Raw genomic sequence first — 27,570 nt, forward strand, 5'->3', positions numbered from 1 at the left:
CAAAATTGGCCCATGGCTGTTCTGAACAATGAGGTGATGCTGTGCCAGTTCCAGGCCTAGGTGGTCTCTGGGAGCTCTGGAGCATGTGGAGAGATTCTATGGCTATATGGAGAGGGAGAAGTGCCCGGCTGAGCCAGCTTTTCAGTCTATCTACAATTTTCCAGGGATGAGGGTGAAGCTGTCTTGGATCTTCCAGGTGAGACCAGCCACCAGCTAAAAACCAGTTGGTGACCCAGATGATCACATTGAGCAGAAGAATTGCTCAGCTAAGCCCTGTCAGAATTCCTAACCCAAAAAATCCTGAAATTTAGTAAAATGCTTATTTCTTAAACTTCTACATTTTGAAATAGTTTGTCACATCCCAATGTGATGGATAACAAGAATATACAGATGTCACAAATTCTCTAGGTTATTCTTTTGTATCTTAGAATTTGAATTATTGTTGTAAAAGGATCTGACATTTGATGACTAAAATTTTATATTAAAAAATAGAAAGTATAAGTACTTTCATAATTTATTGTCCACATATCCTAGGGGAAGGGAGATACGGCAAAATAAAACATCATTTATGTTGTTGAACTAATTTTGTTTACTTAACAGCAGGCCAGTTCTGTTCATAGCACAAACAAGAGAGAGCCTCCAGCTCTCCTGAACTTTTCTAGACAATCCAGTTTCTACAGTGTTAATAAACAATGTCATCCCAATGGAATAAAATTCAGTTTAGGATTTAAATGTAGTGAGCCCTGACAACATTTGGTTTGGACATGTTTCCTTAGTCTGTGCTTCCAGGCCAACGCTAAGAAGATTTTTTTCTTTCTTTCTTTCCTTCTTTTTTTTTTTTTTTTTTTTTTTCCCACTTTTTCTCTTGGGAGTGTATTTTAAGACTGAAGTTTGTGGGTTTCTTTCAGGTTTCATAATGAAACCTTTGGGCTTGTAAGTCACATGACTGACAATTGCTTTTGCCATAGTTTGGGATGAAAACCACAGGATCCTACAAACCCCACTGGGATTAGTGATTTTTGTTTTGGTTTCTCAACAAAGCAGTTTGGACAAATCTGAGAAATTTTTCCAGACTCAGCAGAGATCAGTGTGAAACTCAGCATCTTCCTTGGACGCTTCAGCTTAGCTTCAGTGGGTTTGGACAGGCCCAGTGCTTAAAAATGGAACTCTAAAAGCATAAAACCACTCAAGCCAAAAATATTGCCCAAAATGAGTTTAAGCTGAAGCTGCTGGGATCTGTGCCCTTTCTGTGCAGACAAGTAAATGCGCCCCTTCCACCTCATCTCTAACCTGCCTTCAAGCTCATTGCGTCTGTTGTGTCACCTGCCAAGTGGAGCTGTCCCTCTGGAAGAGAACTCTGGCCCCTTCAGACACTCTTCAGAGGCAGCAGTATGTTTCCAAAAACTCAGTAATTCAAAGTCTGGCAAGAAATCTATCTCATCATTTACTTCTATTTTGTTCATCTGAAAAACAAACTGTCCATATGGTGGTATCACTTGAGGATAGCTGACAAATAAATACAGTCATCCTTAAAGCCAGTGGTTCCCAAACAACCAGTCTGGTCCATGGCAGGGCTATGTTAGTTGAGCCACTGATTAGAAATACAGATTCCCAGCCCCGCTGAATCAGAATTTCTGGGTGGGAGCCAAGGAATCTTCATTTTTAGTGAGTTGCTCAGATGATTGTATACATCCAAGTTTAGGAAACACTTCGATGTTTAAAAAATATGACACTTCTGCTTCTGGCCAAGATGGAATAACAGGGTTTTGATTTTATCCTCCTGCCTGAAACAACTAAAAAACTAAAACAAAATGTTTAAAAGAGCAGTTTTCAGGCCCTAGCTATCAGGCAACACGTGATCACTTGGGGGGAACATATGAGTTTACAGATGCCAGAAAAGGAGAGGGGACAACACTCAGTGTATGACAAATACACTTACAAAAAGATATCATGAGAAGGTGATTTTGTTTTACTTTACCAACATTCTTAATCACATCATAGAGGAATCGTCACACATTGGGGGCCTGGCTGAATAACCTGAGGTCCTTCCTTTCAGCTAGATATCTGGCAGCATAGGTGTGCATGTGCTGATAGAGACTAAAGCCAAGTAAAGAATAGGTTTATGGCATGCTCTTGTTTGTGTTTTAAAAAAGAGATACTTATCCAGACAAAACTATAATTCAAAAAGTTACATGCACCCAATGTTCACAGCAGCACTGTTCACAATAGCCAAGACATGGAAGCAAACTAAATTCCATCGACAGAGGAATGGATAAAGAAGATGTGGTACATTGAAGAATGTGTGAATATGTATATATATCTGGGTCACTTTGCTGTATAGCAGAAATTGACAGAACATTGTAAATCAACTATAATTTAAAAAATAAAATTAAAAAAAGATGTGGTACATATACACAATGGAATATTACTTAGCCATAAAAAATGAAACAATGCCATTTGCAGCAATGTCGATGGACCTAGAGATTATCATACTAAATGAAGTGAGTCAGATAGATAAATACAAATACCATATGATATCACTTATATGTGGAATCTAAAATATGGCATAAATGAACTTGTCTACAGAACAGAAATAGACTCACAGACATAGAGAACAGACTTAAGGTTGCCAAGGGGGAGAGCAGGGTGGGGGAGGGATGGAGTGGGAATTTGGAGTTAGCAGATGCAAAATATAATATATAGAATGGATAACAACAAGATCCTACTGTATACCACAGGAAACTATATTCAATATCTTGTGATAAACCATAATGTAAAAGAATATTTTGTAAAAGGAATGTGTGTGTATATAAAACTGTTAATATATGTAATATATATAACCGAATCACTTTGCTGTACAGCAGAAATTAGTACAATATTGTAAATCAACTATACTTTAATAAAAAAAGATTTACGTACTACAATATGCAGAATATTTCTGTGGGAAACATTAGAAAGTGGTATGTTGGTTGTATCTGAGGAATAGGCCTGACAAACTGCGATGGGGTGGGAGGGAGATTAGTTTTATTGCATGCTTTTTTGTCCTATTACGACATTGTAAAATGTTCATATGTATTTCATTTTAAATAAAAAATCAAAATAAATGAGTCATCTTAAGGATTTCTTTAAATGCTTAATCAAATTTTATTTGATTTTGCCAAACTCATCTATCTTACGACTCTTTAGGAGAGTATCAGCTTGTAAAGCAATTGTTATGATGTGACCCATGCAATCACTTACTCTATATGTCACTCACAATTTAGTTTGTCTTTTATTCAACTGGAATGTAATACTGCATACCAAAAAAATGATAGTAAATTACATCATTATCATGTTCAACTTGCTCGAAAGACAGATTGTTGTCATTGTTGTTTGTTTATTTCTAAAATATGAGTTTTAAATTTTTTGTTTTTGAGGTCTGGTAGAGTCCCACACAATAGCTAATGTCAGTTATCTGGTTACCTGCATATTCCTGTGGTTGTTCTAAAATCCACAAAATTGTTTAATTTTGTAGACTCCCAAGTATCAGAAGAGTGAGATGTTTCTAAGGCCCTCGTTTTCTCTGTGCATGGGTACGTATAAGACACAGAAAAGATTCTGGGTCAGAATGTATATTCTTCCTTCAGATCATGATGAGCCTCCGCACTTGAGTGTCCATGGTCAGACTTCTGGTTGAGGGGAGCTGTTTTCAAGGGGACCCTGTTCTGAACATGCTGTTGTGCTTTTTGTTCTTTTCTTAAGGAGATGCCATATACAAGTCTCTGTTATTAAGCAAGAGATGAACTACATAAATTATCTAAAATCTTCCTTTTGTAGACAGTAGAGTTTGGAAGTTTAAAGACTCAAGAGGCACAAAGAATAGATTGAATCAAAGAAGTAATGTCAAAGAAAGTGATTGGGGGAATCAAAATAACTGAGAAATCACTTCCATTCTTAAGACCTTCTGATATCCCATTATGTTTTCTCCACTTCTGTGTTCCCACCACTAGAGCAAAAAAAGCCAGTTCTTTCTCTCTTAAATTCCATCTCAAAAACAATGAGAAGGGGAGGAAATTATGGACATGTTTGCGTTTGCTTGTGTTAGCATGAACAACGGAGAGATACACAAGAAATTAGCAATGTGCTTACCTATAAGGAGCAGGGGTGAGATGGGAAGGGACTGGAGTAGACGGGGACACATCTCTCAATATATACATTTTACAGTATTTTCATATTGAACCGTGAATGCATCACTTGTTTCTAAAATCGAAGTTTAAAAATACTTCTCAAAGTTTATAAAACCTTTATATAGCATGCATAAGCCTGGCTTAAATGGACTGAAGTTGCACAAACTGGGTAAAAGAACAAAAAGCTCAAACCCAACCCCCACCTCCCTCCTCTAGTTATCAAGTTGGGGGAATAATTTAAAAAAAGATCTCACAAAATTGTCTCGCTGATTTCCTTCTGGCCATGTTCCATGGCTCATATCAGAGGAGTCTATAGGTTCTTAGAACTTTTTTTTTTTTTCGGTCTTTTTGCCATTTCTTGGGCCGCTCCCAGGGCATATGGAGGGTCCCAGGCTAGGGGTTGAATCGGAGCTGTTGCCGCCGGCCTACACCACAGCTCACAGCAACGCCGGATCCTTAACCCACTGGGCAAGGCCAGGGATGGAAGCCACAGCCTCATGGTTCCTAGTCAGATTTGTTAACCACTGAGCCGCGACGGGAACTCCCCAAACTGACAATCTTTTTTTTTTTTTTTTGTCTTTTCTAGGGCCGCACCCGTGGAATATGGAGGTTCCCAGACTAGGGGTTGAATCGGAGCTGTAGCCGCCAGCTTATGCCACAGCCACAGCAATGCAGGATCCGAGCCTCGTCTGTGACCTACACCATAGGTCACGGCAATGCCTGATCGTTAACCCACTGAGGAAGGCCAGGGATCGAACGCGCAACCTCGTGGTTCCTAGTTGGATTCATTAACCACTGAGCCACAACGGGAATTCCCGGTTCTTAGAACATTTTGAAAAATGAGAGACAGAATTCTACTTTGTGTAATCTTTCCTTTTGGAGATATTTGGGCATCTCACTACAGAATCACCTATGCGCATGTTAGTATAAAAGAGGTGAACCAAACAAAGAATTCTGGGAAGCAAAAGAGATTGTGTATGTATGTTTGTGTATGGTGGGTGGGTGGGGGGTTGGGTGGGTATGTGTGCAGAGGACTGGGGGAGATGGCAGAGAAGACTGGAGGTATTTCCCAGTGTAAACATTAGAGGTTTAATTTTTGCAAAACAGCTTTTCTGGTAAAATATTGCTGACTGTATTTGGAAGTTGATAATATAATTCAGTTCTCCTCTGGGTATTGTGGGTATACTATAATTTTCTTGGTTGAAAGGCCTCCCTCCCCACCCCAGAATAGTAGGAAGATGGAATAATTTCATATTGGACACTTTCCCTTTGGGGGAATAATTTAAGCACTACCATATGTCTTTTTATTTTGTCCTTCTACTGTCTCTCAGAAACCGCTGGGCTTTGAAAATGCAAAAACAAAACAAACACAAAAGAATATGCTGGAGGGGTGTGTGTGTGTGTGTGTGTGTGTGTGTGTGTGTGTGTGTGTGTCTGAAGCCACTCTGGTGATTGCCCAATCACTAGGCCATGGTAATTATCCAGGAAGGTGTTTGAAGATATGCTCCACTGAAGGGGAGTGATAACAACCTTCAGAAACTGTTTAATCCCCAGGAACTAAAATCAGTCTGATGGCAGCTGCACAAGATGGGAAGGAGTAATCCTTGAAATTAGACCAAGGAAGCACGTGAAGTGTGTTTGCTCTCAGCCACCAGCCTCAGAAGAGCTCAAGTCCAGGTAGGGTACATTTTACCTGAGATCTACTCTGGGGTGTCTTCCCTTGGTCACAGCCTGCTCCCAGGCACTCCTGGTGAGTTGGGTCTCTTTCCTACATGTTGTGTAGCATTATTGTCCCATATTCACAGTGAGCTGTCCGATTCCCAGGAGCAGAAGCCTGTTTCTGAAGCATCCAATCAGTCTAGAAATAATAGTCTAGTTATCTGATTTTTCACAGCTCTTTGCCTTTTCCTTGCACTGAGGAGTTAGGTAGCTAACTTTATTCACATCAAACAGCTATGGAAGTTAAAGTTATCTCAGATTCGGAGCTATAGACATTACTTAAGAAGCGCTGTGGTTCTTTAAGTATATTCACGTCATAAGCACTCAGCAAACCAGGTTATTCAAGAATCCTCTTATCTCAGAAAGCTGATTACATTATATAAATTATCAAGGCATTTATTTCAAAGATACTGAGAAAAATCAGAGCATTCTTGTCAGGTGTCTGTGGCACTTTGGCACTTGACCCCAACATTCTTAAACATCCTCTCATCAAGAGCAAGAGTGCCCCACACGCTTCTCTGAACCAGGATGAGCCAGTGACTGCTTTGACCAATTAAGTATGATAGAAAGGTTGCTATGTGACTTTTCAGGCTGGATCTGAAAAAGCCATGCCAGTTTTGCTTTCTTTTCTTTGGATACTTGCTCTGAGAGAAGTCTGCTGCCACATAGAGTGTATCTCCCCTAAGAAAGTCATGCTGGAAAGGCCTTCTGGTCACAGCCCTGCTCAGCTTCCAGCAACAGCCAGCATCCACTGCCAGCCATGTGGACAGGCCATCTTGGGTGTCCCCAGATGTGTTGACGACTCAGCTCAGTGGAGCCTTCAGATTGTTGCAGTCTCCACCAACATCTGACTGCAACCTCTTGAGAAATGCCTTGTGACAGCAAAGCAGCCAAGCCCTTCCGTAACTCATAACCCACAAAATCATTTAAAAAGATCGTTTTTAACAAATTGGTTTTCGGTTCATACCACTAAAGTTTTAGGGCAATTTGTTTTACAGTGCCATTGGGAAAGAAGTTTCTCCCCTTTGACACACCTCCTCACCATTCCAGCTGCTCACTTTCACTTCTGAGTGTTTGTGCTGTAGTTGCTTCAGTCCATATCTTCTTGGGTTTATCTTTTCATACTTTACACATATACACACACAGCCACATAGGCACAGCCACCCACATAGAAAATTGATCACTTGGCTCAGTTCTACTCCCCAGATGACTTCATTCAGACCTCATTTTTCAGCTGGGAAAAAAAAAAAAAAAAAAAAAGAAAACAGGTCTGCAGGGACTAAGTTTCTTGCCCAAGGTTACATGGCTAAGTAGTGGCCCAGCTGGAAGTAAAACCAGGTCTTCTGACACCCAGTCCAGTCCTTTTCCTGCTAATTACTTTAATTTCCCACTGACCTCATAAAATAAAATGGGTCATTCCTTTTCTAGTCCAGAGGCTATAAACTCTGAAAGTGCCAAACAAGCCCCTGGGTGCAACACTTTGTGTGGCCTTCTAGGGATGACCAGTAGGCACCTGGTAAGCATGGTTTACAGCTGGACTGCCTGATGGGGGGAGAGGGGCGGAAGTGAGGAAGGGAAAGAGGGAAGAGCCAAGTGGGCCTGGCCTATGTGGGCCTCTTTCCTCCTGGGCCTACATTCTGAAGGCCACACACTAATTATGGTCAGAGTGCAGGCAGGGATTCCCGAATGTGCTGGGAAAATGCCAAACTATCCCCTCAAACATCTATGTTACAGTCTTCCTACAAAAACAAAAGTATTTGACATGGTATATGCATTTTTCTGAATCAGGCTTAAGAAGATGAGTGACTGGGACAAAAGATTGGGAAACTCTGTGAGGAGTGGATCTGGTTAAATGTGCAAAGTGTATATCTGTGTGTTTTATCTGCCACTCAAAGGCCCAGGCAGGCTGTCATTAATTCTCAGCCGCCCACTGCCCCAAAGTTGCCCCAGTTTTTCTAAGCCCTACAGCATTGTCATTTCATTTGTCTGGCGAGGGAATTAGAGCCAATGAATAAGAAGGCCACCACCCCCCTCAGTAAGGATATATTTCCATTCCCCTCAGCTGTCTTGCCAACTAGCAGCTCTCCCTCCCTCAACCCCCACTACCACCATTCTCCTACACCAAAGAGTAAAGGATGATTAAAAGTCTTTTACATGAGGTGTGGTTTAGTTCAATATGTACTGTTGGTTCTGCAAATATGCTGGTGGGAGGTTGACTATGCATGTTATGTGCCATATGCCACTCTGTTGGCTGGCATGCACTGGGAAGCTTGACAAACAAGGGAGGGGAAATGGATATTCTTTCTGCTTTTGAAGCACAGTCTTTAAAAAAAACAAAAAACAAAAAAAAACCCAAGAGTTTTAGAGAAAAAATATCACAAAATTACAGTTTAAATTTGTTAAACCTTCATGGATTTCTTAGACTGTATACAACTGACCTCTCAAAAACCAGCAAAATATTTAATCAACCTCCTCAGATTCATTAAATCATGTTCAAATAAATACACCTCACTTTGTGTGCTTGATATGTTCTTGATATATTATGTATGACTTGAATGATTGCAAATTTGGTCATATTTCAAGTCTTTTCAGGGTGATTTCAGTTTAAATTGGTACCATTTTGTAAAAAGAAAATAATTTTGTAATGCAGATAGTCATTCCCTACCTTATTTGTTTCATAAGTTTGGACTATTATATTTACATTTTTTCCTAAAAACAAGTTATATCTATAGATAATGGCATGCAGGAAGACTTTAATTTACAAGTAATAAAACATAAAATTTTTAAATATAAATGAAAATATTTTGTCTTAGAATTTAATCTAGAAATTGAGGCTTCTTTCTAGAACCTTTACCTAGAACAAGACTTATGCTTACCCGAAAGTAAGGCAGTCTGGCAACAAGGAGCAAAATACTGAATTATCCGAAGGATGTAAAAGAACATGTATAAAGATATATGTACCAAAAAGTTGATTGCAGCACTGTTTATGATAGCAAAAATTGGAAGTCATCTACAACACCATTAACAGAGAAGTATTTGGAGTTCCCGTCGTGGCTCAGTAGTTAACGAATCCGACTAGGAATCATGAGGTTGCGGGTTCGATCCCTGGCCTCGCTCAGTGGATTAATGATCCGGCGTTGCCGTGAGCTGTGGTGTAGGTTGCAGATGCGGCTCGGATCCCTCGTTGCTGTGGCTGTGGCGTAGGCCGGCGGCTACAGCTCCAATTAGACCCCTAGCCTGGGAACTTCCATATGCCACAGGTGCCGCCCTAAAAAGCAATAAACAAACAAACAAATAAATAAATAAATAAAATAAAAAATAAAAATAGATTATTTTACTTTCACACAATGAAATATTATGCTACTCTCAAAAGGGGTAAAAGGACCACAGTGAGATACCATTTTCTCCTACCATAGGCAAAACAATTTAAGAATTTGTTAACCTGCTGTTGGTGAGTATAGGTTAATGAGGAGGTCTTAAGTGACATGGACAAATACCTCACTGGATGGTTTTCTCTGGGCATGTGGAAAGGTTTGGGTAACATCAGGTTTGCCAGTCCATAAATATTCAGGAGACTGAGGTGCTATTATCAATGTTACATGAACTTGAATTATTTACTTAAAAAACACTCTGAAGCCATATATATAAGTGATCATATATATATATGATCCAAAAATAGATTTTAAAGGATTATACTATCTAATGAGCAAGTATTGAAGTTTAGTATTCCTAAGATGTTTTTATTGGAATTATCACCTTTTTTTTTTTTGGCTGTACCCACAGCATGTAGAAGTTCCCCAGACTAGGGATCAAACCCATGCTGCAGTTGTAGCCTATGGTATAGCTGCAGCAACACTGAATCCTTAACCCACTGTGTCACAAGGGAACTTCCTCACTTACTATTTTTTAAGGAGAAAATGTGTATCCAGTTCTTCCAGAACAAGTTCTAGATAAGATCATTTTATGTATTTTAAAGTTGGGTAGTAGTTTTGCTACATTTAGTAATGCTCAGTGTTAGCCATTTCTTGGATCTTTCTCAGGGGGAGGGTATACTTGCTCTCTGAATTTTCTTGATTAAAATAAGCTAAGAATTACTTGGCAATTCAGTTTATGGAAATGAACTGCTATTTGAGATATGATTCTTAAGACTTTCATTTGGTTACCAACTTTAATTTTTGGAGGGGTACATAGAACTGACAATGGAGATAGGGAATATTCACCAATAAGCTCACCATTCTTATTTAACACTCTTTTGGTCTATTTCCTTCTGGGATTTTTTCTCAGAATTGTTATTCCTTTTAATACAAAATACTACAAACACACAGAAAATGATAATAAATAATATGATAGGACTTCTGTTTGCATCAGTATGGCAAATTGAACATCCCTCCACTAAAAACGTGAAATAAAATATCAGAATTAAAAATTATTTTTAAATGCATCACTGAGCTAGTAGGAGAGTAAGAAGTATTCGTTCAGAGGAAAATAAAGTGAAAGCAGGAATCTTGAAAGTTTAGAGTGCTCTGAATTTAGCCTTCTCTATGGAGGCATCAGTAGAGTCTTGCTAACCAGAGATCTTGATGACGCCAGCGGGTAAAGCTGGCAGGAGACCAAGCCTTAGGCCCAACCAAGGTGAAGTCTAACAGGAGAACCCACATGTAAAGCTGGGATCCCAGTGGGCAACACCTTCAGTACAAGAGTGAACTAGATATGAATTCAGTCCACAGATAGAGCTAGCAAGAAAACTTGCTTATCTTGACCATTGTGCTGGGTTGAGGGGGGAAGAATCTCTCCTGAAAATTTATAACCACAAGCAAATCTACCCAGGGATTTGTGGTCCAAAATTTACGTTATCTGTGAGAACCAAAAAAACCTCAAGTCAAAAATTTTGTTTTAAAGTGATTCCAGGCATATGGCAGAAATAAAAGCACTATTCTATGCTTTGAAGTAACCCACTTTCAAATCAGGCCTCAAAAAATTCCCACAGTTGAACATCAGAAAATCTGGCCTAAACATCAAAATTCACAAAACACACAAGAGATAAAGACACCATGGGGGATATCCAGAAGATAAAATGGAAGAATCAGACCTCAGATGACATCGGATATTATCATTATTCGACATACATAAAATAAGTGTATGTTTAACTGGCAAAAATAATAATAGAGAATATAAAAATGCATAAGGGGAGTTCCCATCGTGGCGCAGTGGTTAACGAATCCGACTAGGAACCATGAGGTTGCGGGTTCGGTCCCTGCCCTTGCTCAGTGGGTTAACGATCCGGCGTTGCTGTGAGCTGTGGTGTAGGTTGCAGATGCGGCTCGGATCCCGCGTTGCTGTGCCTCTGGCGTAGGCCGGTGGCTACAGCTCCGATTGGACCCCTAGCCTGGGAACCTCCATATGCCGCGGGAGCGGCCCAAGAAATAGCAACAACAACAACAACAACAACAAAAAATGGAGTTCCCGTCGTGGCGCAGTGGTTGACGAATCCGACTAGAAACCATGAGGTTGCGGGTTCGGTCCCTGCCCTTGCTCAGTGGGTTAAGGATCCAGCGTTGCCGTGAGCTGTGGTGTAGGTTGCAGATGCGGCTCGGATCCCGAGTTGCTGTGGCTCTGGCGTAGGCCGGTGGCTACAGCTCCAATTCGACCCCTAGCCTGGGAACCTCCATATGCCGCGGGAGCGGCCCAAGAAATAGCAACAACAACAACAACAAAAGACAAAAAGACAAAAAATAAATAAATAAATAAAATAAAAAAATAAAAATAAATAAAAATGCATAAGGAAAAAGAGTCTAAAGGTAATGATCCTTCAAATTTGCAAAACAAACAGAATTCTTAAAAAATTATAGTTGAAATAAAAAATCTGTAATGCATTGGTTAAATAGAAAAGTAGACAGATTCCAAAAAAAACAAGTGAACTGGAAGAAATTATTCATCAGGTAGAACAGGGAGACAAAAATATGAAAAGTATGAAAAGGAAGCCAAGAGATTAGGGATTAGATAAGACCTTACCTGAGTCTAATAGAAGTTTCAGAGAACAGACTCAACTTCAGTAGTAATCAGGAAATGCAGAGAAACAACGATGAGATGTTATTTTACCCTTCTTATCTTGGTAAAATTCATGATATGAAGTTCTGTTAAGGATGTAGGCAAACAAGAACTATTTTACATTGCTTGTGGGGTGTAAATTTGTATAGGTGAGTTTTTTTTTTCCTTGCTTTTTAGGGCCACACTCGCAGCCTGTGGGGGTTCCCAGGCTAGGGGTCAAATTGGAGCTGGAGCTGCCAGCCTATGCCACAGTCACAGCAATTTGGATCCAATCCTCATCTTCAACCTAACCACAGCTCATGGCAACACCAAATCCTTAACCCACTGAGCAGGGTCAGGGATCGAATCTGCATCCTCATGGATCCTAGTCAGGTTCGTTAACCACTGAGCCATGAAGTGAACTCCTATACAGGTGCCTTGGAAAACAATTTGACAATGTCTAGAAAAGCTGAACATGTATCTAGGTGCCTACCCTAGAAACTTTCTAATTCAGGTACCCAAGAAAATGTGTACAAGGATGTTCATCATCGCACTTATCATACTAGCAAAGGAGTAAAAACAACTTAATCATATATATATATATATATATATATGAAATTCACTGCATAGTCTCATTCTGCCGGAAAGGAACACTTAACAAAAATCTAGTCATTTCCAAAGCCCTGTGGGGTAAGTTCTGCCTTGTTCACTTCAGGAGGCTACAGGGGTACGTGGAAAGAGGCAGTGAAAGTTGGGACTAGGGAAGTTCTGGGAATCATCTTGATCATTCGTTCATTCAGTTAATAGTTACTGGAGGCCTTTTCTGTAGCAGGTGCTAATAGTTGAAAGCATTAGCTTTCCAAGTAAGAGTCAGTTCTGACTCTTTGGGCTATGATGATACTCCATCTGTGCATCCTTGAATCTCCTACTTCTCTCTGGGTCTAAGTCTTTTGGGCGTTTTACTAAACCTTGGACTTCTCACTGGGGAGAGCCAGGAGTAGTGAAATATGAGCACAGTTCCTTCTGCCTTCCCTTGGGAAGGAAAAGTGGAAACATGGTTGAAATTCTTCACTCTATCCTTCAAGGCTTCTAACTGCTCTGATTTAGTCTTTCTCAGTTCTCATGCCTCATTTTCTGTAGCAGTCACTTGGTTCTTTTTTCTTTCTTTTTCTTTTTTTTTTTTTTTTTGGTCTTTTTAAGGCTGCACCTGCGGCATATAGAGCTTCCCAGGCTAGGGGTTGAATTGGAGCTGTAGCTGCTGGCCTACACCATAGCCACAGCAATGCCAGATCCGAGCCACACCTGCAACCTACACCACAGCTCATGGCAACGCCAGATCCTTAACCCACTCAGCGAGGCCAGGGATAGAACCTGCATCCTCATGGATGTTAGATTCATTTCCCCTGAGCCACTGTGGGAACTCCTCACTTGGTTCTAAATAATACACTTGTGATGAAATTTCTTGCAATGGTGTTTAAAATGAGAGGGAAATTTCTCACTGCCCTACCATGATTTTCAGTTGTTTGATGGCCAGAATGACTTAATATCTTCTCATTGTATAGAGCATACATACAATGTACTGTACACAAAATTAGCTATAAGTAAAGGTTTATTGAAACAACAATGAATAAATATATCAGTGAATGGATGATGTAAGCAAAATTTTGGGAATTACCTGTGACCCCCTGTTCTTGCTGTAGGTCCCTAACTCAATTGGTTTCATATGTGGGACAGATACCTTCACCTGGAAATACACAGAGAAGAATTGCGTATGTAGATCAAAATGTATCATGCTACATAAGGCAAAAGCTTAGGTGAAGGTATTGGGAAGCACTTTGTTCAATAGCTTTTTAAAAAATTATTATTATTCTAGCTGTATCTAACAAAATAAGATAACAGTATCTCCCGAACTGATATTTCCATGAACTTGAATACACTTCCAAATAGGCCCATTCAAAGCATTTTTAATACTTTAAGTTTCCAATATCAAATCTCATTTCCAATTAGGGCTTAACTGCCACTCTCCCTTCATCTCCACAGGACTAGGCCAGGCCACATCACATCTATCTGGGCCTGTGATATCTCGGGGGGTTATGAATAACAGGCTGTATTAGAGATGGGGTCCTGTGTAGCCATCCGGAAATCAGAAAGTGAGTGTTCCCTTCTCAGTGGTATGGGGTCAGAGGTCATGAAGGGCAGCACCATCTCTGCTCTTTCTTTTTCCAGAATCTAGCTTCATGAAAACTCAGAAACAGCATCTCGTGACATTCTTTAATGACATTCTTTAATGAGTAACTGTAACTGAAGCAAAGCTAATTTTTCTTAATATTGGTGGTGAAGAGGGTGAGGGAAGAAAGAGGCTGGATTGTGTGTGAGGGGGAATCAGAAGGAGACAGGAGGGTGCTGCCCTTGAGTTCACCAGCAGGAGAGACTGCCCTTGCTTCCCACCCGAGAGATCCATGGAAAGGCAAGGTCATGGGCCTTGTCTATCGGAATTCCCACTAATAAGCTGAAAAATATGCAAACTAGTGAGTTCACACAGAAGTTCAGACATTCTTGGGGCATTACAGAGAATTATTTTGAAAACATACAATAAGATTATTGAGGGGCTGGTTTGTTCAGTAAGCAGCAGCCGAGACTCTGGGAACATGGGAGCCTTTCCTGAAACTGCTGTGGTAACCGCAGGTCGTGGAGGGATGCTTGTCTCCCAATGAACAGGACTGTCTGTGTCCGGGTCATGAGACAGGCTGGGCCGCTTGGATCTGTCTTCACTTCCTTAATGACTGATGCCACCAAGGCCACATCCAGTAAGACTCCCAGGGTCATGCCCTGAATCCTTGAAGCCCCAGGCTTCTGCCTCTTTTAGAGGCAAAGTGCTGAAAAACAGTAAGAGGAAAAGCAGATAATGCTAAAGATTTAGTTGAGAAGAACAGAAATCTACAGACAGGACACTGAACCACACCATGGGATAATATACATGGAAGTGTTTTTTAAAATTCCAAGTGCTGTATAAATAAAAACTGATATTTGGAGTTCCTTTGGTGGCTCAGAGGATTAAGGATCCAGCATTGTCACTGCTGCAGTTTGAGCTGCTGCTGTGGCACAGGCTTGATCCCTGGCCCGGAAACTTCTACATGCTGTTGGTGTGGCCAAAAAAAAAAAAAGCCCCAAAAAACCAAAAACTACGAAACTAATGTTATTTCTGCATAATAGCATGGCTTAGTGGATCCACAAACTATAAGCACTATAGCATATAAGGATAAGCTGGTCCTTAAAAATAGGACTAATATTACCATCTTTTCTCAGTGCTCCTAATCCGTAATTCAGCCTTGTGGAAATTCAGCTAGAATTTGTGATGTATAATGGTTGGTAACGTGCAAGTAAAGTCAGAGACCTTTATCTCCTAAGATTGGTTCTGGCCAGATAAGAAATGAGAAGAGAAAGTACCATCTAATAGTTCACCTTACTATGTATCCCGTTATAATTTTCAAAGCACTTTGGCTGTGTAGCCTCAGACCATATGAAATAGATAGGGATTATTTTCCCTGTTTTCTAGGTGAGGAAACCAAGGCTTAGAGAGGAGTTGCCTTGGGTCGCAAGGCTGATAAGCAGGTCCACTGTGGCCGTGTTGCCTGTGGCCTCTAGGAAGCTCTGCAGAAATGTGGCAGAAATAATTCTAAACCCAGAAAGATAAGCAGTTGAGTTGCAGTACCATGATGGCTGAAGTTCTTTCCCTGTTTTGGGGTTCCCAACATCACTGAAGTGTTCCTGGGATAAGGTATATTTGACTCACTTAAATTACATCTCATCTTCCACTTTCTCTCTCAGAGCCGCCTGCTCTTGAATACTCTGGACAAAGGCACACCTGCACCAGTAGCAGGGTAATTGCAACATGATAATATTTAGCACATTCAGCACTTTCCACCTAGATGTTATCTCATTAACCTTCCCCATGTCCCAGCGAGGCATGTGCTACATGCAGTATTGCTGTAGCCTCAAATCACTCTCGAGAAGATAGCCCTTCTCTGTCCCCCACTATGAGGTCCATCAGCTCTGCAGCTGTTTTGCTGGGGTCATAGGCCCAAGACTGGGGTTTCCTTTGAAAGGAAATGATAGGAGTGCAATCGGCAAATATTACCTATATTTTGATCACAGGTATTTAGAAGTTTCTTATTGCCATGAAAGGGGGTTTACTTGTCTATAATGATACTGAATAATAAGTGCTTTTTAAATGGCTATTACTTAATCCTAACAACATTGGAAGTAGATATTATTATCCCTCTTTTTATAAACCAAGGTTATTAAAGATTAAGTACAAAGACACACCCATATTTGATGGCAGAATAGGGCTTGTACCCTGGTTTGGATGACCTCAAAGCCAAGATGTAAGGCTGTGTTAACTTCCTGTATAAAGAAAGGATTGTTTGACCCCAGGAGTGGAAAGGAAAGATTGAGGCCTCAAACAACACCATCTAACTTGCACCAACTAACCTTGCAGACTTCCCTCCATCCTCTACAACTGTCAGGTGGGAGAGGGAAGGTGTAAAGGGAAGGGGACTGGACAGCAGCATCCCACACAGCCCCTTCCAGCACCTAAGCAGGTGGGCCCCTTACCTGAGGTCAGGAATTTCAAAACCCAGAGGCTGTTTCCAGGGCTCCCCAGACCCTCAGAGAATGCAAGGTGCAGTACAGCAGAATATTAGGCAGGGCATGAAGGGATTCTCAAAAACATGAGGAAAGAGGATGAGAGGAGAGGAGGTGGAGAACTCTGCAAGGGAAGAGGAGAAAGAGGGCTGGGAGGGAACCCACATTCCCCGTGGTGTCTGTCAGCTCATGCTGTTCCCTCAGGAGCCTCAGTAGGACCATGCCTGTATGACCGAATGAGCACTTGATTTGTGAAAGAATGAGTTTCAGTACACAGAATCTGCATTTTAGGATTTATCCAACCAAGTTGAAAAGGAAAAGAAATGCCCCAGCAACAATCTCAGTAAAATGAGGTGGGGACGTGCACATAATCAAATCAAATCAACAAGAACATGCCTTTTAAAACTGGTTTTAATGTGTCTTTTTTTGTTGGTTTTTTTTTTTTTTTGTATTTACATTAGCTTCAGGGGTTAAAGTAAGAGTCTTGCTAATACTAGCTTTTATGCAAAAATTGGTTGTAAGGGGAGGTAGTTATTGTCCCAGGTTAATTGTGATCTATGCCACAATTTTACAGTTAGTAAATCAACTCGCAATATCCTTTGTTTGAGTAGTTCCCTTAACCCAGGCCTTGGACTCAGGAATGGGTGGCCCTAAGCCAAGCTGCTCCACACCTGCTGCCTGGTGACCTGCATACTGTGTGTTCTTCTTCAGCGTGTTGACATGGTCAGAGGAACTGACCAAATCAACACTCATTTTTACATTTTTCCATGGAAAAGTGGATTCAGATTAGGATCAGCCTTACTAATAAACACTCCAGAAATATAATCATCCTCCTTCCCTGAGGCTGCATTTCTCATGCAATGTCCTCGTTCAGGGCATGTGACTAATCACAAAGCCCTGATAAGTAATGTGTATTCAACGTAAATTATAAACTGGATGTCACGCTGACATTTTGGCCTGATAGAGATGAAACAGGTATTTCCAGCTTTGTTGAATCAAACTTATACCTTACTAGGAGATACTTTTGGAGATGTGTACCTGATTCCTCATCTGCTTAAATTTCAGTAGCTTTTCTTCTCTAGATTAGCATAAAATTACAAACTTCAGGTAGTCATTTGGCTCTTCCCATCGCCTTAGGTAGGTGAATAATAAAACTGCTCAAAGATTCATGATTTTCATTCTTGTCCTTTTCTTTCTTTTTCTCTTCTTTTTTTTTTTTTTTTCTTTTTAGGGCCACACCTGCAGATATGCGGGAGTTCCTGGGCTAGGGATTGAATTGGGACTACACCTGAGGCCTATGCCGCAGCCACAGCAACATGGGATCCAAGCTGAGTCTGTGACCTATACCACAGCTCACAGCAATGCTGGATCCTTAACCCACTGAGCAAGGCAAGGGACTGAACCAGTGTCCTCATGGATGCTAGTCAGGTTCTTAACCCACTGAGCCACAGTGGGAACTCCTGTTCTTGTCCTTTTCTAAAGGCACAGACTCTCATTTTCAATGTCCCGGATCAGACTGTTATCATTCCTCAGGCGAATTCTCCCTTAAATCCAACCAGAATCTTTTTTGCTTTAATTCAGTCTCTTCTTTCAGTTAATTCTTCAGAGGTCATGGGGAATAACTGTTTGATATTCCATCCATAAAACCCTCATGAACTTGAAAATAGCTACTAGATTTATCCATGGGCTTCTCTACCCTAAGATGAAAGCTGATTCCTTTTAACTTTTCATTTTGACACTGTTTCCCCCAGGAGAGGACTCCCAAATCCCCTTTGGGTTCTCCCTGCTTTTATTTAGTGTGGTGCTGTGCTATTAGGAGGCATTCAGGGGATAATTATATCTCAGTGAAAGTCTGCAGGCAGGTGACTCCAGCCCAGCCACACCATGGAGGATGTCTCTACAGTCTTTAGCAAGTTGGACATGTTTCCTTAGTGTTGCACAATGCCTGCAACAGTTCCAGATATCCCATGCAATACAGCAATGACCAGAAAAAGAGGTAGTCTCCTCCCATGAATCTCTCTACAATAAAAGGAGAGCCTTTTCCCAAAGATCCCCAGATGACTTGCTCTCAGACCTCATTGGCTGGAATTGGGCCACAGGCCAGGGGAATGGGACTGCAGATATTGCCTAGACCAATCACCATGGATGTTCTCACCTCAGCCAGGCAAGAGGAGTCACATCCTGAGCACATAGCTTTGTGGAGAGTGAAACTGCAAACAAAATTAAGGATCCTCCAACAAGGATAAAGGGAGAAAGGTCAGTGATGGCTGTTAGGTGGGCAATCAGCTGTGTTTGCTACAGTTGAACAAAAATATTGGAACAAACCATTCTCCACATCATTCAACGTCTTAACAATAACACACCAACACAAGTAATTACTGAGAACCTACCAAGTGCCAAGGTCCATGAAAGCTGGCAGACACACAAAGATGAACACCATGTGGTCCTTGACCTACAAAACTGGTCATCAAATCCCAGGTCATTTCAAAACTGTACAGTGAGTCATAGGAGAGAGGCATACAGAGTATTCTCAAAGCACAGAGAAGGAACACTTCATCCAACCAAGGGGTTCAATTCCTGGGGGGAGACCAGGTGGACTGGCTTTAAAGGCTGAGAATGAGTTAGGCTAAGAAAACGAGACTGGGGAAGAACCATGAGGTATGCAGCTCTGGATTTTCTAGTCTGTATAATATTTTATGTTTTATTATTATGGCTCATCTAAAGTTGATGAAATAGAAAATCCTTTCAAGCCTTGAGGGTGGTGTGCATTTCAAGGGTCATTTCCCATGAGTTCATTTTTTCACATTTTGTATCTGGATGAAATCCACTTTATGATCAGTGAATTCCACACTTAAACAAGGAAGCCACTCATCCAGTAGGAAAATGTGTGAGGGAGTGAAAATGAGTGCAATTCTGATCGTTATGATGTCACTGGCTTTGCAAATGGACTTGTTTTTAAGTATGATAAGAAAACAGTAATTTGAACTGAGAGAAATCAGAATGAGTGCAAGTCTCTCACATAGATCATTTTATTACTTTTATTCATGTGTATCTTAGGATAGCAAAGAGTTGCTTATGAGGAGTGAGTGTTAAGTAGGTAAGAATAATTTCCTTAAAAATTTATAGAGTTTAGAAATTAGCACCCTAAAAGTACTCCTCAGATAGCAAGAGACACTGGAAAACAAGCTTCTTTTTTCCTATGTCTTTCTTCTTTTTACACTATTTACACTTTATTTAAAAAATTTTACCTTAACAGATGTAAACTTTAGCTTGGCTTCTACTGATTTTATTAGAGAATTATGAATAAATAAGTCATAATTGCTTTTAAAAATCTTAAATCCAACACTGGAGTTCTTTAGGCATGTTTTCATATGAGAATACAATCTTCCCATTACATATCAGTAAGAAAAAGCTAAATATTCCAGTAAACATCCAGGCAAAAGTCATGAACAGACAATTCAGGGTAACAAATCATATTAAATAGGGTTAGATTTCATTATAATGAAAGAAAGAAAAATTGAAGCAAGACATCACCAATCAAATGAGTAACTTTTTTGTTCTTTCTTTTTTTTTTTAGGCCCACACCCATGACATATGGAAGTTCCCAGGCTAGGGGTCAAAGCAGAGCTGCAGCTGCTGGCCTACGCCACAGCCATGTGGTATCTGAGCCATATCTGTGACCTATACTGCAACTCATGGCATCACCAGATCTTTAACCCACTGAGTGGGGCCACGGGTCCAACCCATGTCCTCATGGATACTAGTCAGGTTCATTACCACTGAGCCACAGCAGGAATTCTGGTAACAGTTTTCGTAAAAAGATAAATTAGTTCTAATGCCCAGGTCTGATGAGAGCGTGAAGAAATAAGAACTTATGTTTTATTCTGTATGAGAGATGTATGTATGAGGATGTTTATACTAGCACTGTTTTTTTTTTTTTTTTTTTAGTACAAGATTTTAAAACAAATGTCCATTAATAGAGACATGATTAACTAAATAATGGTATATTCATGTAATGGAATACTACACATTTGTTAAAAAGAATGAAGTATATCGATACATACTGATTCTTTAAAACTTCAAGATATACTATATAAACAAAGCAAAATACAAACAGAAAAAAATATTCTGAAAGTTCCCACTGTGGTTCAGTGGGTTAAGAACCTGACATAGAATCTATAAGGATGCAGGTTTGATCCCTGGCCTTTCTCAGTGGGTTAAGGAGCCAGTGTTGCTGCAAGCTGGGGTGTAGGTCACAGATACGGTGGATATGGTGTTGCTGTGACTGTGGCTTAGGCCAGCCGCTGCAGCTCCAATTTGACCCCTAGCCTGGAAATTTCCATATGCCACAGATGCAGCCATAAAAAGAAAAAAAAAAGTTTTCTTTATGTACATATGTGGAAATATTAGTAATTATACTTTCTAGAAGTTTACGTGGGAAACTGTGACAGACGTCACAGTGGTTACCCTTGGAAGAAAGGACTGGGGTAAAGAATGTAAGACTTACTTTTCACTTTGTACCTTTCTGTGTGGTTTAAATCTGGTCAAGAATTGCTTTATTTGAAACATGAAAGGTAGTTTGATTTAAAGAGAATAGGTTACGTCTTCATGGTTTGACATGGAAAAATATGGGCAATAATATTATTACAGAATAATCAGAATGAGATGACTCTGCTAATGATTTTATTTATAGATACAGATGTAGACTTACATAGTGTTTGTGTTAAAAAGCCTGGAAGGAAATATCCTGAGCTATCATCATTGCGGCCGCCCCCAGCAGAGTGGAGAAGTAGTAAGATTGCAGAAAACTTCACTTCCTCTGTACTATTTAATTCTGTACAGTGCTGATAAAAGAAAAATAAATTTTTCCAAAAGGGGAGGAAAAGTAAAAAAAGAAAGGCTCTCAGTCCTCTCCCTCCCTTTTGCATGAAGTGCTCCTGTCTACTCTATGCAAAAACAAGGGTTTGGCTATGTCTCTCACCTGGCTGTTCTAGGCTTACTCTCACTTATTTCCCTTTTAAATACCACCTGCTAGTGAAGCCTTTGTAGTAGGTGAGAAATCTCTCCTCTGATCCAACATATCTACGTAAGTCTTACCCAACTAGAAAAACTGGAAAATAGAAATCAAAAACAGAACATTCAAACCAGACACTGAAAACTAGCCCAACCTGTAAATAAATGTTTTAGTGAGCCACCAGTTTGTGCAAGGAGCTAGTAGCCAGCTGAGGTGCCTCCAGAGACCACCTGGAAAGGGTCCCCCTCTACCCAGTTTGAACTTCATTTTCTCACCTACTCATCCTATCTGGTTACCCTACCAGGGGGTTCATATGAGAACTTATGTGAGGCAGGACTGCTATGGGAATGAAAGGTGATTTACTGCCTCAGTGTGTAAGCCCTGGAGGATAAGACTTGTATCTAGACAATGATTATTGTCTAGAAAATTAGGAAAATCCAAGATGTTCATTAACCCAAATACGCTCTGATTTTATCAAGAAAATGCCATGACAATCCAATGCCAACAACTACTTTTTTCAATTGCTTTTCATCTCAGAATTTCAAAACACTTGTGTCATTTTCAGTCTTATATCACAATGGTATAGATGGGTGTGAATTACTCTTGGGCAACCGTTGATACTTGTGTTGACACATTTTCCAGCACTTCCCACCCCTTCATCACTAATGAGGATACATTTTTTTGTTACTGGTGAGAGTTCCTCAGATGTGTCCCGGTGTTGGAGGAGAACTTAGAAAAGAGAAACCTCAGCTGAAAGTACAGATCAGATTCCCACTTCATTCAAGGAAACACAAAGAGATTGAGCAGTCTCCAACAGGGAGAAGGGGCCAAATAGACGTTCTAAACTGTTGACCCTACCCAGCAGTTCTTTGCCATTTGTTTGAATCTAGTTATGATTCTAGTTACAGAACATTCCACATGCTGACCCACAAAATAGAAGTAGTCTTTTTAGTAAGTTGGGACAATATTTAAATGACAAGGTAGACTACTGATATTGGCTGAACTGTGTCCCACAGTAGATATGCTGAAGTCCTAACCCCTAAACCTCAGAATGTGACATAATTTACAAACAGGGCTTTTGCAGATTTGATCAAGTTAAAATGAGGCCACCAGTGTAGGCCTTAATCCAATACAATTGGTGTCCTTATAAAATGAGAAAATGTGGATACAGAAACAGACACAGAGAGAAGAAGATGTAGACACAGGGAGAATGCTATGGGAGGAGAGAAGATTGCAGTGCTGCATCTATAAGCCAGGGAACACCTGAGACTACCAAGGAGCTAGGAGAGGCATGAAACATCCTTCCTTAGCACCTTCAGAGGGGGCATGGCCCTGCCAACAGGTTGCTTTTGGACTTCTGGCCTCCAGAACTATGAGATAAAAGGTTTCTACTTATTATATAGATATCCACCCAGTTTGTGATACTCTGTCACGGCTACCCTAAGAAACTAATACATCTAGCATTAGTCACATGTCCTTAACAATGGTCAGAAAATGTAGTAGGATCACAACCTCAGCCTATTCCAGGATGGGATGTTTGTATGACAAAATGAGTAATAGGGACACATGGTTTCACTATTGAGGTGACGGGTTGTTCTGGGAACACTTGGCCTGAAGGGAGGCAGAGAGCCAAGGAACCCCTCCCTCCTCAGGGGGCAGAGAGGCAAGGTCCAGAGCCCAGTCCAGGCTGGCAGAGAGCACACTGTCCCAATTGGGGCCACTGCTTGGCTCTGTGCAATAGCTAGTACTATGCACACAGCTGCTTTAAAGTGCGACCTTTCAGCGAGTGGAGACAAGACTATAAGAGGGCTCCCCAAAGGGGATGAAAGCCTTGAGACTGGGCAGTGATGCTTCTAATGCCAGTCATGGAGATCGAAGTCAGAGGCATGGGGCCACAAGTAAAACAGAACCTGAAAATCTCAAGAATACCAGGAACTAGACACTATCTGGACAAGGATTTTTTTTTGTTGTTGTTCTTGTTTTATTTTTGTTTCTTATTTCTTTTTATTTTACTTTAAAAATTCCTTAGAGAGAGAAAATTAGCATTAAAATTGAAACCCTAGTGCATAATTTTTATATGTATATTTGTCAGAATGTAATTTATTCCTAACTCGTGTGTGTGTGTATGTGTGTGTGATTCTACTATATGACTCTCAGCTCATTCATTTGTGATCTTTTTGAAGCCAGGGGAAAAAATATCCTCAGATGTTATCAGAAAGAGAGTCCAGATTCAAGAGGTTCCCACATGATGGCAGTCCTGAGTGGACAGACCCACCCTGGGCCTGAAGCTGTCTTACAGGAAGGACTCTTGGCTGCCTGGGACCCAGCCTCATTTAGTGCAGAGTTAGACAAAGGCCTCAGCTCGGAACCTTTGTTTTCATTTGTCCTAAAATGAAAGCTCCTCTCTCTTTTGTCCCAAGAGTAGGCCAGGGTGGGAGGGATGCCAGGGCTGACCTCAGAGAGGATCCTAAAAACAATGTTACAAACTTAGGGTATTTTTCCCTATTTACCTCAGCCTAAGAAAGAGAGACTTCTTTTGTCAAAAGAGAAAATGTGAAAAGACTAGGTTTGTTGTCGTTTGAAGAATTTGAATAGCAAGTTATTTTCCCTGGGACCCAGTTTCAAAATCAACAAACTGACACCTGCCTGATCAGGGAAAAATGGAGTCAACTCTGTCACCATCGGTCCTCAGCGGGGCTCCCAAGGTCCCTGCACCTCCTGGGTTCCTGCTGCCCCAGACTGCACAATGCTCCTTGGTCAGTTGTCACCCAGGTGGCACGAGGGGAAGGAAGAAAGGTCACATTGTTTGTGCAGTTGGTTGTCTTACTGCTGCTAGGCTGGTAAAATTGTTTTTCTCTGAGCTTCTTGTTCATTTGGCTTTATAAATACTTATTATGCTTCTCCTTTTTTCTTTTTTCTTTTTTTCCTGAGTGTTGAGAGAGAAGCAAACTTTCCACAGTGTTAACTGTCACGGATTTTTCCTCCACTGTACAACTGCGTGGCAGCAAGGCAGTACTAAGAGGTGTGATTTATTTATAAATATATCTGGAAATATTTTTAAAATAAAAAATGCCAAGGGTGGGGCTGGGTCAGAGCCAAGTCATGAGAAGTAAGATGTTTATTCTGGAGGTGGGCATTAGCACCCTCCCACAGGTAGTTTTAAAGTAATTCAGGGTCAAGTGGAAACATTCTGATTATACTTACTTCAGTCTTAGATGCAAAAATACAGAGTCTAGCCTGCTGGGAAGCTGATCTGAGTGGTTCTGTGCTTTGAATATAGTCCTGTTTTGTAGAGTTTCTGAGACGAATGCTGACCCTGCAATATTTAAAGAACAGCTCATCGTAGTCTCTGTGGCCCCAAACCCTCACCTTTTCTCTTACTTCCTTCCCTTTATGCTGCCTCATCCTGGCCGGGATGCAGACAGACATTGGCGGCCGACAGGCCAGGGACCAAAGAGGATGGGGAAGTCGTTAACATAACTAGACACACCCTTCCCAGGTTCAGTGGGCCACCTTTCTATGCTCTTTCAACTCCAGTCTTTCTATTCCATTCTACTCAGGAGCATTTCTTCAATGGCTTTAAGCAGTGGGTATAAGAGGATGTTAGGTCAAAGAGCATTGAGATGGGAACAGGAGAATCAAGGAGAGGAAACAAGGGGCCAAAGATAAAGAAATAAGAGCTAGGAGGAGAGAAATAAATAGAAAGGAAGATGATGAATAATGCCAGGTACGTAACAGACAGGGAGCAAAATGAAAAAGGAGTGAGGCACGGAGATAGTCCTGCAGAAAGAAACAATTCAAAAATAGAAAAATATGAGAAATCCTGAAAACAAACTAACTTAGAAGCCCATACAGGAAAGAAAAGGACCGAATGGAAGTAAGAAATAGAACCCCAAACAGGAAGGACGTCTGAATGAGAAATGCGATTGAGGGAAAGAACAGAGAAGCCTTTGTGGTGTGTTTGTAGTTTAGAGGGAAAACGACAGAACAGAGGGAATCCAGGAGTGTTTATTCCTCACACCTGGCAAACAAAAAAATTCATTATTTTTTAATCATAGAAGAAATATCTCTAAGAGCACTGGGCCTTTCATGCTATTGGCCTGTCTCTCACTCATCTTAATCCCGTAGGACTCTTTTAAAAATGGAAGGAAACCCAGTGTGAGGAAAAGCAAATTTCCACCTAGATGACTTTTATATAAAGTTTATTTTAGAGAGATAAGTCCTCACAGTCCTTAAAGTTCAAGCTGGGTTACCTGTCCCCGGAGGTCAATGATCACGAGCTTTTTTAGTCCCTATAAATTCTAGGGTAAATGATAAAAATATCTTGGCCCCTTAAAAATACAGATAAAAGATGAAATAATTATTCACATGACTCCCATTTCAGAAGGCTGCCTTACCATTAATAAGTTAGAGGTTGGCTTGTAAGTTTAAATAATTTAACAAATGGAGTAATAAAAAAATGTAAGTAAAGCATAAACCGATAAACATAACACATACCCAGGACAAGTAAAGATTAGTTATTTCATTACTGCAAATTGCTGTCACTAAACATTATGATAAATTACCAAAAAGATGCCTCCCCACCCCCTTCTATAATTTCAGGTTATTAGTTTTATTCATATACAAGTAATTCTTTCCTGGTATGCTTCTCTTGCCCTGTTTTTCTAATGAGGAAACAAAAAATTACAGTAGATAAAATGCACAAATTGGGGCTGAAGCAAATGGAAAAAGATATCAGAAACAAATAACATTATCAGCTTTTAGCCCCATAATAAGCTTTTATTTATTTAGACTCTATTAATTTGGAATTTATAACAACCTGATTGTGATCTGGACAGAAACTTTCCTTCATTTAGCAAACCCTGTCTTGCTAAGTAGTGCAGAAGAATGATGTAAATGAGATTACAAGGAGAATGTTTGAAATACATCTTGGAGCACTTCAGGCAATCTCTTATATATGAATAATTAATACAAGAATACATATCATTCTTATCCTATAATTATCTGATAATTCAGAAGGAATTTGTTAGGTCACCCTGCAGAATAGGGAGGTGTGGGCTTATCACTAAATAGCTCTATGACCATAGGCAAGGCACTTAACTTTTTCAGCCCTTATTTTTCTTACCTATAAAATTGATACCAACTTTGCCTAGTTTCAGGAGTTGTTATGAACATGAAGTAAGAGAATGGGTAGGAATCTATTTTGATAGATTAAATAAAATAGGAAAATCTATTTTATTTAAGATGAATTTCAAGTTCCCTGGTGGCTCAGCAGATAAAGAATCCAGCATTGTCACTGCTTTGGCTCCAGTTGCTCCATTTGTTGCTGTGGCCTGGATTCGATCCCTGGCCTGAACTTCCACATGTGGTGGGTGTGGCCAAAAATAAAATGAATTTCAAATTCATATTTTTCACTAATTCAATCCAATCTTCTCTCCAACAGTTTACACTGGTAAGGTTTTTCTCTTTACACAGCTTCAATGAAAGGAAATTCCCTAACGAATTTTATGTGTGGGTGTGTGTGTGACACACACACATATATATACCTACACATATGGATATAAACACTTATGTCTCTCTTTTCACTGCCTCTGCCCTAACAGATCTTTGGAGTTATTCTTTTTTTGTTTGTTTTTTTTAGGGTCTTACTCTCGGCATATGGCAGTTCCCAGGCTAGGGGTCAAATCATGGCTGTAGTTGCCAGCCTATGCCACAGCCACAGCAATGTGAGATCCGAGCCACGTCTCTGACCTACACCACAGCTCATGGCAGTGCTGGATCTCTAACCCACTGAGCAAGGCCAAGGATGGAACCCGCATTTTCATGGATACTAGTCGGGTTTGTTTCCCCTGAGCCACAACGGGAACTCCTGGAATTATTCTTGATATTCTGAATGTACTTAACACAGCACAACTTTATAAAGTTGTTATGTCTACTTAAAAGAGTCTAGGGAGTCTAGGTGTCGAAGTGTGACAGCCGGGTTCAAATTCAGGACCTTCT

At 40.5% G+C, this 27,570-nt stretch overlaps 1 long non-coding RNA gene across 8 annotated transcripts in view; it reads left to right on the plus strand.

Annotated features, from left to right (window-relative positions):
• Positions 1-27,570, plus strand: part of LOC102161888 — a 126,116-nt gene that overhangs the window by 56,293 nt on the left and 42,253 nt on the right. For 5 of the 8 annotated variants that reach the window (XR_001301840.2, XR_001301839.2, XR_002339761.1 and 2 more), the window contains exons 4-5: positions 3,515-3,572; positions 5,721-5,843. This is a non-coding gene — a long non-coding RNA (uncharacterized LOC102161888). Of the gene's footprint in view, positions 1-3,514; positions 3,573-5,720; positions 5,844-6,475; positions 7,146-24,501; positions 27,277-27,570 lie in introns of those variants that run through there. The other 3 variants (XR_308425.3, XR_001301838.2, XR_308426.3) reach the window with 3 other exon arrangements.

The sequence above is a fragment of the Sus scrofa genome, chromosome 16 (genome assembly GCF_000003025.6).
Source record: "Sus scrofa isolate TJ Tabasco breed Duroc chromosome 16, Sscrofa11.1, whole genome shotgun sequence".
NCBI lineage: Eukaryota > Metazoa > Chordata > Mammalia > Artiodactyla > Suidae > Sus > Sus scrofa.